Raw genomic sequence first — 10,925 nt, 5'->3', positions numbered from 1 at the left:
GGGCAAAGGCTGATGAAGAAAGGAAGTTGGGAAATGGAGAGGAAAAAAAAAACCCCAGTCTGTTCACATTGTTTGCGGCACTAGAACAGCTCTTCCTAGAAGTCAACCCTATTCTAGACTTTTAGATTAAACGAAGCCGATAAAATACCTTGCTTATGTGAGCAGTTTGGATTGAATTTTTCATTATTTGCAACTGAAAGCATTCGATCGGAAGAAACCAACAGTAGAAGACCAAATGGGACGCAAAGTCAGCATCGTTGCTGGGAGAGGACATAAAGAGAGGAACACCCAGTTGAAACTCCACAATGCCTTCCTGTTATACCCCAGATATGGAGCAGCTGATGTAGTCACAAGCCTTAGGCCTTGTTCTTGCCCCTACAGAGCCTGAAGTTATGGAAGCAAAGTCCAAGCTAAACCCTGGATCAAGATTAGCAGCAGTAATGTACAGGCCACAGCCTGCACCTGTAAACTGGCCAATCATTAACCCCTGCTTACTCTTGATGTGCAGGGAGTAGCGTGAGAGAGCACTGGGGCCTGATGCAATTTATGCACAGCTTCAGGAAAACTAGTGGCATCGCCTCCTCATGAAGGATGCCAGTCCCCCTTCCCTCTGTTCTGACAAGTTACCAACAAGGCCAGATGTTAGCTTCTCCTTGATAAAATAAAAGAATTCTCATTGTGGACTGTGCATGACCCTCTGTGCCAGCGTCCTTGCCCGAGGTGGGAGGTGGACTTTTAGAGGGAAATGCCGGCATAATTTGTTTTGTAAAATCTGTTCCTGGTTTGTAAGTGATCTGAGACAGGATGAGCCCTGATTCCCATAGCATAGGACCTAACATATGGGAGGTACTGGCTAAATATTTAGTGAATGAATGCATAGGACAATGAATAAATGAACTCCTTGGAACTGGAGCCATAAGAACTGCCTCACCCAATCTCTCACTTTGGGGGATCCGTAAGGAAGGGATATATAGAGCAGGGATGAAGGGAAGCCCCACGTAAACTTTCCTAGAGGAACAGCTGCTGACCAACTGTGCGACCTTGGGCAGGTGATCAGAAGTCTCTGAGCTCACCATCTTCATCAGAAAACAGTACTAGCATCTGCCTTATAAGGTTGCTGCAAGGGTTAAATTAGAATATATGAACAATGATATATCAGCACATAGCAGATGCTCAGTAAATGTCTATTGCTTTCCCTCCTCATCCCAGCCCTTGCCATTCCTAGCAATGGCCAGAGATGCACAATCTATGGGAATAACTGCTCAGAGGTGCACTGGTGCTCCCTTTTGTCTCTCAGGAGTCTCTCTGCCATAAAGGGCAGCCCTGCAACTAGGGCATCTCCTGCACTTGGGAACCATCTGAGTTTTCTGTGGCTGCTATAACAAATGATCACAAATTTAGTGACTTGCAGCAATACAAATTTATATTGTCACACTTCTAGAGACAGGAAATCTGAAATTAGTTTCAGTGTGCTGAAGTCAAGGTGTCAGCAGGGCTGGTTCCTTCTGGAGGTGCTAGGGGAGAAGCCGTTTCCTTGCCTTTTTCAGTTTCCAGTGGTTGCCTGTATTCCTTGGCTTGTGGCCTCTTCCTCCATTTTTAAAGTGCATGACTCCAAGCTCTGCTTCAGGCCTCCTATCGCTATCACTTCTGTAGCCACATCTCCCTCTGTTTTCCTCTTATAAGGACACTTGTGATTACATACAAGGCTCACTCAGACAAGTTCAGGATAATCTCCCCATTTCGAGATCCTTAACTTAATCATCTCTATTAAGTCCCTTTTGCGAGATGAGATAATGTTACAGTAGGTAGTCAGGCAGGCATGAGCAGGAAAGGATAGGGCCCCCACCCCAACCAGGAATGTCAGGTAACAATTGGGTGATGGTCAGGCAGTTGTTAAACTGTCTCTCTAAAATAATAATTAGTTACAGCCAGCACCAAGAAAAGGCAATTTTCCATTAGAAAGAAAACACCTGAAGCTGGTGATCAGCAGGAAGATCTCAGGAGTTGGGTGAGTGGGCTCGAGCATGTGCACTAAGAGGCAAAATGGCAGAGTTTAACTGGTATGTGACCTTCCTCTACACCTGACTGGTAAGGGAAGAATGCCTCAAGTGAGCATGCATACAACTTCAGTGAACACACTGTGCATGCAGCCCTTCCCAAGTGCTGGCCAGCCACTGCACATGTGGACAGCCCACCCCAAGGGAAGAATCAGGGGAGAAGGAGTGCAGACCCCAGAAGCATGATATGGTTTGGCCGTGTCCCCACCCAAATCTCATCTTGAATTGTAGCTCCCATAATTCCCACGTGTTGTGGGAGGGACTTGTGGGAGATAATTGAATCGTGGGGGCACTTTCCCCCATACTGTTCTCATGGTAGTGAATAAGTCTCATGAGAGCGGATGGTTTTATAAGGGGTTTGCCCTTTCACTTGGCTGTCATTTTCTCTTGCCTGCCACCATGTAAGACGTGTCTTTCACCTTCTGCCATGAATGTGAGGTCTCCCCAGCCACACAGAACTGTGAGTCCATTAAACCTCTTTTTCTTTATAAATTATCCAGTCTCAGGTATGCTTTATCAGCAGTGTGAAAACGGACTAATACATGTGCCAACGTATAAAGCTGCAAGTCACAGATCAAACAGTGCAGTTGAATCTCCCAAGTTGCCTACTTGGCCCTCTTCCAAGTGTACTTTACTTCATTTCATTCCTACTCTAAAACTTTTTAATAGACTTTCACTCCTGCTCAAAAACTTGCCTCTGTCTTTTACTTTCCCTTACGCCCCCTCATTGAATTTTTTCCTCCGAGAAGGCAAGAATTGAGGTTGCTGAGAGAACCTGAACAGAACAGAACAGAACAGAGACTTGTTCGGATTTGCGGCTGCCAACAGTAACATTCACACGTTCCAGGGATTAGGACCTGGGTATCTTTGAGGGCCTTTATTCAGCCTACCACAGGAACCAAGTCATAGGGAAGCTTGGTTGGGCCACGCCACACTCAGGGGCCTGCTTCTCTCTGCCTTGGACAATGGCTGTGCCACCAGGGGAGACAAAATATACCTCTCCTCAAAGGGCTCCAGGGCTGCCCTGTGAGTTGCATTTTGTTTTTCCTGGTGAACTCTTTCTCCTAACCATTGTCATTTGTCAAAGGCGGCAGGCAATCAAAGTCCTGGCCACATTCACCTTGCCCTCCCTCTCTTCCTCCAGGATGCAGGCCCATGACGGCTATTGCTGCCAGCCCTGGGCCCCCCACAGCCTGACATATGAAGGCTGTGAGGATGCCCAGTTGTTGGACCTGGCTCTGCTCCAGGCTGTCAGCCCTTCCATTAGTAGGAAGCAGGTCAGAGCTCTCTCTAACGCTTCAAAAACATCGCCCCAGCTGTTGGACAGACCGGCAGTCACTTGAGCCTGTGGTAGGTATCCAAACCCCAGGAAAGTCTGTCTCACACAGGCCTGAGCTGGGCTTCACAGAGGAAGGGCATTATGTCAGTGAAAACAAGATGAAACTGCAGGGTCCTGCTTGGTGAGGCTTTGTTCTGCCAAATCCTTCAGGCTACCCGGCTCTGCCCAAGCCTCCTCCTCACTGTGCCAGGACATTCTTGAGTGACTTTGCAAGAGCAGGACAGCTGGCTTCCGGGGAGTGTGAGAAATGGCTTCAGAGGAGCATCCTCTCTAGAGGGTGGGGGAGAAAGAAAAGGGGAGAAAATTCTCACACTGGGAAGGTGGGAGGTAGTTCTTGTCAGGATCAGGATGAAATTGAGATGTTGCTCTGGCTGTTATTCATGAGTGACTATTTGGGCTAAAGTATTAATTTTTAATAACATGAAGGATGAACATAACTACCTCTAAATAAAATCGAGATAGGAAAGAATAACCGCAGATGCTAGGAAATGGCTTTTTAAAACATGCATTTTCTGTGGATAAATATAAGTCCACATGCATTTATCCAGTGTCCTCATGTGTGCAGAAATGTGAACATACTTTACTAATTCAGGCTGATTGGGTGAGATGCCTAAGTGAAATGTCTGAATTTGTTTTTTAATAAAGAAATGCAGTTTTATTATTTTCAAGAGCTTTGAGTAATGGGGCTAACAAGATGTTACCTAGGAGACATATTTATGGATTTATTCTTTAGGTAGAAAAGGCTCCAATTTAGAATGCAGCAATTGGAGGGCAATGCTGGCAAATTGAAGGTATGTTCTGAGTGCAGGTGGGGATGTGTTGGAGGGTTTTGATTCATAGAAAATATTAACTTGTATTAATCGTTCTGGACATCAGTGCTGCAGTTTTAGGCGCCAGACATAGCCCTGCCCGCACGCCTCCCTACACACACACACACACACCTACACACACACACACACACACACACACACACACACAGGCACGCATGCGCGCCATAGCATGTAATTCCGTACCAACCATGACACATCAAAACAGGAAAAGACCTTTGCAGTCATCTGGTCAACCACTGAACCCATGAGGAGCTGGAGGGGCAGAGAGGTGAGGTGACTTGCCCAGCAGCAGCCCACTAGAGAGTGCAAGAACTAGAATTGGGATGTGCATTCCCACTCCCAGGTCAACTCTTTCCTCTTTTACTATTGCTTCTGAGGCATCCACAGCCACATTAGGGAAGGGGAGAAAGAAAGAAAGGGTAAGAGAAGAGAATAGAAGAGGCACAGATTTGGGGAAAGCAATGAATCATCTGACTACGACTTCTAATTGGATTTGGAGTGTTATTCCGTTTGTGCCTGCGCTTCCCTGCTGGGAAGCCAGCCCTGGGTCTGGAGCTGATACAGCAGTAACAGCAGCAGTTACCATTTACTCAGTGTTTGTTCTGTGCCAGACACTCTTCTAAGCACTTGACATGGATTAACTAACTTAATCCTCAGAACAGGCCCTTGAAGTAGGTCCTGTTACTAAGCCCATTACATCTGTGAAGAAACTGAGGCAAGGAGAGATTAAGGGTCTCATCCAAGGTCATAAGTGACAGAGCCAGGACTCAAATCCAAGCCCTCTATCTTCAGAGCCCTCTCTTACCTGGCACTACTCTGCCCTAACCATTTTGCTCTATACTAGACCTCCCAATAAATGGCACAAAATATTAGCCCTTCAGCCACTGGCTGTCCAGGCAAGGCCTGGAGTGGCTGGAGCCACTTGGTTAGTTGCAAACAACTTCATTTGTTTGTCCTGGGGTGTCTTATGTTGTATTATTATTTTCTCCATGTGCCATGGTTGTGAGGAATGTTGGAAAGTGCTGCCCTATTCTGTAATGTAGTCACGATGGATGATTCAGTTAGTTTCGTGCTGTCTGGCTAGCTCAGAATAAATTAGCCACAGGTTTAGCCCTGCCGGCTGATGATTTAGCCTCCCAGACTCCGCTCAGTCCTCTGGGAGGCATCTCATAAACACAAGGGAGAGAGGGCAGGAGTGTGTCTGGATCTGCATCAACCCCTCACCTGCCAGAAAGCCTGTGTGTGGCACATGTGCCTCTGGGAACAAGTCAGTAGCCTCATCTGCATCTATGGACAGGAATTTCCAACGCAAGGAGAAAGCATCAGGGGCCGGAGTCGCACAGCAGCCTTGATTCCTCTAACCCTGGGTGGCAGTTCCTTTTCAAAACAATGTTGACTTCTCACCCTGACATACAGGGGTGCCTGCATTTTGTATTGGCATTGCAATGATGTGTTCTTTTGGAGAACTACGTGTTCTGGAGATGTCAGGGTTAGAGGAGTCAGCAATTATGAGCTTATGAGATAATGACACGTGTGTTTAGTGTGATGACAAATTATACCATAGAAAAAAATTTTGAAGATTCAGAGTGAACTATTTTCCTATATAAACTTACTGCCTCAGGAAAACTGTGGTTAAAATGATAAATTACCAGGAAACTTCAAGTTTCCCCTAGAGAGTCAAAATAAAAATACAAGAAGAGGCATTGTTGAAATAATCCCAAATTGGAAACAGTGATTATTCAATTAAAAATAAGTGTAGTTACACTTTCTATTTATATAGTATCATCTGGCAGTTTTTAGCCTCGAGACTCAAAGAGAAATCTCGTAATCCTAGACTTCAATATCCTCTCCTCCATGATGAGTTTTGCTATCCTACTCAACAGCTAACCTTTTTCCTATAAATCTCCAAGGAAGTAGCTTCGTCTCCTCTCCTGTAAGTCTACTTCAGCTTTTTGTGGGCTTTGTGACCAGAAAGCTCCTTCTAATGTCTATTCTGAATCTTATTGCTATGATTTAAACCCATAATCTGTTGCCTTGTCCTAGGGAAAAATGGCAGCCACAGTTAATCCTTTACATTCTTAGAGAATACAACAAGGTCAACCCCTGACCTCCTCTTCTCCCTACTTAGCTCCATTTTGGGAGAGGTTTGTCTCTGGGCCCTCTCCAAACCCACATCATAGTGGAGTTCCAGACTCTGAACCTAAATGCAATGTGGTGGTGAACAGGGTGGTCTCTGTGGGTTCTACCAGTCTCCCTGATTCACTGTTCCATCTGTAGAGACAAGGCTTGGCCAGCCTCCTGGGAGGATAAACTTGTGGTTTCCTCATTTACTACCCAGGAAGTGCAGGGTGTGCAGGAAGGAGTAGAAGAGGCACCACTTGGAAAGGATGAGATTGGTCTGGACACCACTGTATGCTGGCCTGGGATCTTGGGCATCTCAGTTAAGCCTTCATAACCTCCTCCTTGATGTAAGGGAAAATTGTACCTACTGCACACAACCTCATAGGATGTTCTTAAGATCAAAGGAGATGAAGATGTCATTGAAAAGCTCACTCTTCCCTCAGCTCAGCCCAGAAGGTTAAACTGGTTCCCCTTTGGCCCAGAGCCCAGTGGCCGAGTCCAGCTGGTTGAGACAAGGGGGTTAAGTCTAGGAGGCAATGGTCCAGTGGCTGGGCTACACCCTACTGAGTTAAAGATTGCTGACCACTTTACAATTTTGTGATGTCTCCCCTTTATTTCCTGTGGCCATAGCCTTAATGTGTGTGACAAATTTTATACATAGAAGGAAAAAGACAATCACCCACTGGGTTAATGTAATTTCCTGCACAAGACTCGAAAATGCCCATTACAGTGAATCCTTTGGATCAAGGCCTAGCCAATAGAAGACTGACATCAAAATACAAATATTTTACCTGTGATGGGTGAGCCTCTGACAGCTGTCTCTACGTTCTCTCCCATAAGTGAGTTAATTCCCTAGCAAATAGCCAGGCCCTTGGGGTATGGTGCGTGCTGTTTTTGGGGAATGCTGGACCAACAGGCAGTTTGGAGTGGAAGAAAGGATATCAAGCTTTGGCCCCGGATTTGCCATTTGTGAATTATGTGACTCCAAATACCTTGCTTAACCCCTTAGCTTTCTCTTCTGAAAAAAAGAAATTTAAGGATGCACAATACACCCCACAAGGTGGGTCTGTATTAAGTAGCAGAGTGTGGGTGTTGAATGTGCTTTATAAAACAGGAAGGGAAATGCACAGTGTTGGTCATTGTCATTGCTATGGGTTTCCTAGGACCCAGTGCCAGTGGAGAGAGGTGTAAATCATAAGCTAGTTATTTTGCTAAGGACGTGGGTGTGTCTGTGTGTGGTGTGTGTGTGTGTGGAGTAGGGGAGTCTATGAAGGGTGTCAGACACCAAGATCAACAAAACTGTAATAACAGCTTGCATCCTGGAGCCCCTGCTGGGTGCCAGGTGCTGTGCTAACTGCCTGTCTCTGTTACCTTGAGCTCTCATGACAACCCCAATAGTATTAGTGATATTAGTAGTATATTCATTTCTTTGAGGAAAGGAGCTCAGAGAGGGCAAGTAATGGTCCAAGGTCACATAGCTAGTGAGGGCTGAAGCTAGGACTCAGGCTGGGTGACTCTAGGACTCACTCATGTCCCTTGCATACACTTCCCTATAGGTCTCCTTCCAGGTTCAGTACTCCAAAACCATCATCAGGGAAGCCCTGATTTAAACAGGAGTCAAGTGGTTCCTGGCGCTGCTCCCACTCAGTCAACAGACAGCAATCAAACTGGGCTTCCCTGGCTCTTCACTGGGAGGCTTGGGAGATCCCAAATGAGAAATGACCATCCTGTATTTGATGTTATCCCAAAGTGCCTGTTCCTCATTTAAGGCATTAGTGGTTGTAACAGAAATAGTAATATTTCAACAACAGTGGTGATTAGTTACAGAAGGAGCCAAGTGGCACTCATCTCCATGTCAAAAGCCCTCCCTCCGGGCCCTTCCAGGCACCCTGGCCTGTGGTGCCATGTTAATTCAGACAAGATTGGGTGCATTCAGGGCGGTATGGCTGTAGACAGTGCCATGTTAATTCCAAGTATATTCTCTGCTTGGCACCAGCCGGCAAGGCCGAGCTTGTGTGACACAAGCCCTTTGAAACTCAAAGAACTTTTCATCAGCCTGCAAGAGAGAAGAAAGTAGAAGAAAAGTAACAGGAACAAGAGCAAGTGGGGATGGTAGACTTCACCCTTTCTGCACAAGGGGATGGTACTGGCCCCCTCCCTTCACTGGAGAAAGGGATAGGGCTGGAAGGAGATGAACAAGTATCCTGGAAGTCTACAAGCCTCTCTTTAAGCTCCAGAGTCTCAGCCCGGCCTTGATTTGATGTCTCATACTCATTTAACTCTCAGCCACTGGGCATGTGTGACTTGGGAAGAAGAATGAGGGGTGATTTGTTTCAATCACATAATCCTTCATCCACAGGAAATGCAGGGACCATTGGTTTCCTCTTGAGGCCTCCCAAACCAGAAGGCCAACTTTGTAGGTGTGCAGTTTCACACCCCGGGTGTCTACCATACGGGGACCAACGGGGCAGACGGGAAGGAAAACATCCCAAGACCCAGCTGGGGTCACCTCCTGCTCCATGGGAGGGTTGGGGACCAGCCAGGGTGCAGGCTGGGCCAGGGGAGGGAGGGGTGTTCCCGTGTGGCAGGAACCGAGAACAAATGTGGGTGAAGTAGACGAGGTTTGATTTAGCAAAGGTAATGTCATCATTGTCTCCTCAGCAACCACAAGGTACAAACTCTGGGAAGGAGGGCTGTCTGCATACCCATATTTAAAGATCCATATATACCCATGAGTATTAACAATGCAAAAAGCTCTCTCTCTCCCCCCCTTTTTTTTTTTTTTTTGGCTTCAGTGCTAAGATTCTTGGTCTACAAATCACTGTTCATGTTAAAAAATTTTCTGAAGCTACTCAGTTAAACAAAAGATTAAAAAAAAACAAACAAACAAAAAAAAACAACCAGGCTGGGCATGGTGGCTCACACCTGTAATCTCAGGACTTTGGGGAGATGAAGGCGGGCAGATCACTTGAGCCCAGGAGTTTGAGACAAGCCTGGGCAACATAGTGAAACCTTGTCTCTGCAAAAATATAAAAAATTAGGTGGGCATGGTGGTGCACACCTGTAGTCCCAGCTACTTGGGAAGCTGAGGCTGGAGAATCGCCTGAGCCCAGGAGGTAGAGGTTGCAGTGAGCCAAGCACTCTAGTGTGGGTGACAGAGTGAGACTCTGTCTCAAAAAAAAAAAAAAAAAAAAAGAAAACAGTCAACCATATTCTGCCTTTATTTTCCCAACTTCTAACCCCCCTTTCTCTTCTCCTAAGTCTTGGATCATGCCCATGACGTAGTTTCTGTACATTTGCCCCTGTGGAGAAAGATCTTAGTCAACCAACAGTCTTTATTGATCTAATAGACACTATCATGTCTATTGCATGTCAAAGCAGAGGAGTGCCTGCATTAAAACTAGGCAGTCCCTGTTCCCAAAGTGAAAAGAGAAAAAGTACAAATGGTAAATGCTAAGTTGAGGAAGGCACCGTTTTAACCAGAAGTCTGGGACCATCTGAGCTTCCTTCCCTCACCTAGGGTGCTTACTCTGTGCCTAGGGTACTTACTTAGTGATTTCCCACATTTAACCTCATTTAATGTTCTTTCTTAAAAAAAAATGAAATTCTTCATGAATTTGCATGTCATCCTCACATGGGAGCCATGTGAATCTTCTCTGTACCATTCCAATTGTTTTAAGCACATGTGCTGCCGATGCAAGCACTCCTTATTCTTATATTTTATATCGCTAATACTAATTCCTACAGTTATTGGGTGTTTACCATGTGCCAGGTACTGTGCTGAGGTGATTACTGACATTTTCTCTTTACTTCTTCATGTAGGCTGGTATTCCTCTCCTGTTTTTCAGATGAGGAACAGAGGCTCGGAGGCATTGTCTGATGGCTTGAAATCACAGGGTGATGGTTAGGCTCATGCTTAAGGCTCCATGGTGCCTTGACTCCAGATCCTAGGCACTTTTTATTGCACAAATACGGCTCTGACAGCAAGCCTGTGAAATAGGTATCATTCACCCTAAGTCAATGGGGAAACTCAGGATGAAAGAGTTCAGGGGATTGATTGCTCAGTTTCCTCATTAGGAAATGGCAAAGCCTACTGGAACTTGGGTGTTTTGACTACAAGTTCAGTGTTCTTCTTCCTGTGACCCATGCAGTGGCCCTCGTCAATGGGAAATCAGATTAGTTCAGCCTCCTTTCCTTAGTCTGTCATTACCCAGGCCCTAAACTGGGTGCTTGGACCTTCTTAGTCTTTGGGCTAAGAAAGCTAAGTCTCATGATCCTCCAAGGCAACTATCATCAAAAAACACTTTCCAGTGCATTTCAAGCACAGTTGTCCTTACCTTGGTTTGACTACATTATTGATTCCTCAGGCTCCCTCTTGGGTTCTTTTCCTTTGAAGTCCCACCTCTCTAGAGGTCTTTCTTATCTCTTTGGCTCATTACCCTTCTTGAAAACTTCAAGCTGACTTTCTCCCTTCAGTTCTGTGCCCTGGGTCACACATGAGAGTCCATGCTCCAGCCCAGTTCTGGTCTTCCTTGAACCTGAAAATTCCCAGCTGCCCCTTGAAGGACCCACACATCT

The 10,925-nt window shown here is 45.9% G+C and overlaps 1 non-coding gene across 1 annotated transcript; it reads right to left on the bottom strand.

Moving 5' to 3' along the window:
- Positions 1 to 9,940: 9,940 nt before the first annotated feature.
- On the bottom strand, positions 9,941 to 10,051 carry LOC129032215 (U6 spliceosomal RNA). Its single transcript, XR_008501238.1, has one exon. It is a non-coding gene; the product is annotated as a U6 spliceosomal RNA (small nuclear RNA).
- Between the last annotated feature and the right edge of the window lie 874 nt (positions 10,052 to 10,925).

Source organism: Pongo pygmaeus, chromosome 11 (genome assembly GCF_028885625.2).
Source record: "Pongo pygmaeus isolate AG05252 chromosome 11, NHGRI_mPonPyg2-v2.0_pri, whole genome shotgun sequence".
NCBI lineage: Eukaryota > Metazoa > Chordata > Mammalia > Primates > Hominidae > Pongo > Pongo pygmaeus.
This window is presented reverse-complemented; position numbering and strand designations above follow the sequence as displayed.